The following is a 4,187-nucleotide window of genomic DNA, read 5'->3' as shown; positions in this document are numbered from 1 at the left end:
TGGCACGTGTAAAGACATTCGAGCGAGATCGTTGCCAGTGCCGATGGACTGGCTCCTGTGCAGGTGGCATGTAAAATACGCCATTTTGAGCGTGGCCGTTGCCAGAACTGCCTGACTGGCCTTCGTGTTGGTGGCACATAAAAGCACCCACTACACTCTCAGAGTGGTTGGCGTTAGGAAGGGCATCCAGCTGTAGAAACTCTGCCAAATCAGATTGGAACCTGGTGTAGCCATCTGGTTCACCAGTCCTCAGTCAAATCGTCCAACCCATGCTAGCATGGAAAGTGGACGTTAAACGATGACGATGATGATGATGTCCAACCCCCATCACTTTTTTTTTTTTTTTGCAGTCTTTCCAAGCCTGTCAACTTATATGTACTATCTACAGTACTATTCAACCAGCATGTGGTTGAAAAGTACTATAGATATTTTAGACATTTCTGCATATTATCTCAAAGAAAATCCTTGTAGTCCTCTAATACATAGAGAACAACTGGGATTTGTCCTCACATCCCTGAGAACCCCACTGAATTTCATTTTAGCAGAAGGATATTTCAGTTTACAAACTTTCTTTCTCCAAACTGTCCTTTGTCATTGAGTTTGTCTAGCTTTTTATTCTGATGTCACTAATTATTATCTATGCTGAGTGATGCATTCATCTTCAAATGAAGACCTTAGTATTCGCAACCATATCTGTCTATCTCATTTCTTGGTGAGAATGAAATCTATCTGGTTTGCTTGTTCACCTGATTGATGAGTGATCAAGTATTTGGTTGGTTTCCCAAAATTCATATTGCAAATGGTTAGTTCATTTGCTTCACAGAACTCAGAAGCTTCGATCTCTCTTCATTACTTGAACTAGCTACCATGTACTCTAGCCAAGCTATTATGCTGCTGCCCATTCACCAACCAACACAATGTGTCACCGTCCTTTTGTCATCCTCTACTTGAAGAGAACCTCATACAAACAGTTCCTTTGTTCATTAGTCAATCTTGATTGTGTTGTATAAACAGAGATAATAGTTGCAGCTGCATTGCCTACAACTAGTTTAATCTTTCTCTCACTTACTGTAACTACTTCAATTACTTTAGCTGTCCATTACTCTACCTAACCCAGCATTGTTACCTACCTAGAAGAAGTCATACCTTAATTCTTTGTCTGTGCGGAGTTTCACCTCATGCATACAGCACCCTTCTTCCAGGCTGTTATAGCACCTCTATAATCTCATCAAACCTGCCTTTCATTGTACCAACATTGATAGTAACAACCCTGAAAATGTTTTTAACTGATAGAAAAACGAATCCAACAGAGAGTGTGTTCGTTTGTACCTGGAAGGATGCAGCTGATCCTTTGATGGTAATCAAGTAGTTTTTGCATATTATTCAGATGTTTCCACCTAACCATCCCACAACTGTGTAGTAGGATGGTTAGATGGAATACCAGCATGATAAGTGTTAGTTTTCCTATCACAAACCACTTTACTCCAAAGTGTGTTTTATTATGTCACCAGCAATTGAGAAGCAGTCTGTAAAACTAAAGTGTCCTATTTACAATTTAATTTTGAGTTACTCCTTTTTATGGACATGTTTAGGGAGTCTTCTTTTCTTCTGTGTAAGTATCTATTCATAGCTCTACTTGACAGATTGACTTGATTGCGGCTTGTGGACTCCATATAAATAAACAAATAATATAGAATATGAATACATACAACAAGCAAGGAAGCAAAATTATAATTAAAAAAATAATTGAATAAAAATTTACTTCTCAAATATCTGATAAATTAGCCATGTTAGAGGGTTGAAAGCAAATTATATATAAGTTTTAGTTAAGTTAACCCTTTGGTTGCCATCTTTCTTTTGAAATACATATCCTTTGTTGCAGTTATGTTTGAAAGTAATGTAGAATTTAGTAAAATAATAGTCATTATTAAGTTGGCATTATGAACATAAATTAACAGGAAAGTTTGATGAAGAGTTTCAATTTAGACCACTTCAAAATGGGGAATTTTTATCAGAGGACCAAGGGCAGTTTTAGGCAGGTTGGTATCAAAAGGGTTGTAGTGAAGTCATTTTTGAGAGTTTTCAGCACGCATGCGGGGGTCGGAATCTTCTGGAAGGCCTACAGAAGTTCCCTCTACAGCATGCGCTTAAAACTTGCAGAAAAATTTCATCGCATTTCTCGCTAGCGTTTTGGACTTGAGACACAGCTGCTGAACCATGCAGATGTGTCCTTAGCAGCTCTCATTTTTGCCTACGCTCCTGTCCTGGACGCTCGGTATTTGACCAGCTCCGATTTTGCTGGAGTTCTGTGAAGAATGCCTTCACAAAGTATTATTAACTCCAACTTTGCTGTTTCTACACCTGACCTGACCACTGAGTGTTCCAAGGTGTTATATTGTCTTCATAAAGTATGATTAACTCCAACTTTGCTGTTTCTACACCAGACCTGGCTACTGATTGTCCCAAGGTGTACATTTTTGTACATACAGAATAAAAGATTGTTTAATGTTCAGATGCTTTCTTGTTCTGCTAATTTTTCCTCAAACATTGATGTAAGGAAATTGTGTAGCACCCACTCAGTGCAAGAATACACAAACAAAAGTCCTACAGGGTTAATGTTACCATGTGTAATACCAGGAGCATCAAAAAGTTAAATAGAAATAATTGTGAAGTTGCAAAAAACAATATTAGTTAATAACTGCCAATGCCGATGGACTGGCTCCTGTGCAGGTGGCGCGTAAAATACACCATTTCGAGCGTGGCCGTCGCCAGTACCACCTGACTGGCCCTCGTGCTGGTGGCACGTAAAAGCACCCACTACACTCTGGGAGTGGTTGGCGTTAGGAAGGGCATCCAGCTGTAGAAACTCTGCCAAATCAGATTGGAGCCTGATGTCGCCTCCTGGTCCACCAGTCCTCAGTCAAATCATCCAACCCATGCCAGCATGGAAAGCGGACGTTAAAGACGATGATGATGATGATGATGATGATGATGATGATGAACTCAATCTTATTTTAATTATTTCTGCATGTATTGGTGTTATGACCAGCAGATTTGTTCTAAATTTCACTGAATGACAGATGTATCCATCCCTGCTTTAGCAACCACAGTGAAGACTTTTCTTTCTTTTTCTTTTTTCTTTTGGGGTCATAACCATGGAAATGCTGCAAAAATATTTTAAAGAAGCTATTAATTTTTTTGTAGCTTAGTCAAAGGAGGAAGGCCAGTGCCCTTGACCCTTTTTCATTGTTTCCAAGACTAGTATGAGAGAGTGAGGAGGATACTCTCAGATTAGAGATCTAGCCTGCCAAAGATAGTAGTGTCAGACTAGATAATAAATTTAAGTCTATCACCCAAATACAGGAATGACACCACTGTCTTATTCCTATCTAATTTTTACAAAATGGTGTCAATCGCTTGGTTTGTTTCCTAGGTAATAAAAATGAAATAATACTATTCTTAATATTTGGAATATTTTGATGGAGAAACCCTCAAAATTTGTCTTTGGAACCTGCTATTTATGCTGTAGGGGAAGTTTAGCTGTTATTTTTCCAGAAGTAATACCTTGCATGTTCGGAACATGACATACATGATATGACAAAATTTCAACTGGTCTACGTAGCACATTCTACCATCTCTGCCATCTCTTTTGCTGAACCACTAAGTTATGGAGACATAAACTACCCAACACTGGTTGATAAGTGGTGGGCAGGGGATAAACACAAAACAAAGACACACACACAGATATATAAATATGTTCTCTCACTCTGTCCGTTCCACTCATTTTTGATCAAATCTGTGAGTTAACTTAAGATCCCTTGGTGACAGTGTAACCTTCATTTAACAAAGGTATCTTCAACCTGATGAGTAGCTAGTGGAATACCCCTCATTGAGTAATTATTACTTCTGCAGTTCTGCTAGCTAGGAAACATGTAGCCTGGATTTTACCTACTCCATTCCCTCAATTTGGATTTTTATTCACAAACATAGCAATCCTAGCTGTCAACTCTAAACTATAAAAGAACTTTTTTATCAGCTTACCGAATGTCAATATGGGGAAAAATTTACAACCTTTTCATCAATAGATTACTATTGTTCCAGAAAGTTGGTTTTATACCTTTTACAGACTGGTCAAAGCTTACTACACTTAGATTCTTGGATCTTACATTTACATATCATATATATAT

At 38.3% G+C, this 4,187-nt stretch overlaps 1 protein-coding gene across 1 annotated transcript in view; it reads left to right on the top strand.

Moving 5' to 3' along the window:
* LOC106876073 (breast cancer type 2 susceptibility protein) overlaps positions 1–4,187 on the top strand; it is a 123,461-nt gene that overhangs the window by 65,306 nt on the left and 53,968 nt on the right. The window lies entirely within an intron of this gene.

Source organism: Octopus bimaculoides, chromosome 7 (genome assembly GCF_001194135.2).
Source record: "Octopus bimaculoides isolate UCB-OBI-ISO-001 chromosome 7, ASM119413v2, whole genome shotgun sequence".
Classification (NCBI taxonomy): domain Eukaryota; kingdom Metazoa; phylum Mollusca; class Cephalopoda; order Octopoda; family Octopodidae; genus Octopus; species Octopus bimaculoides.
This window is presented reverse-complemented; position numbering and strand designations above follow the sequence as displayed.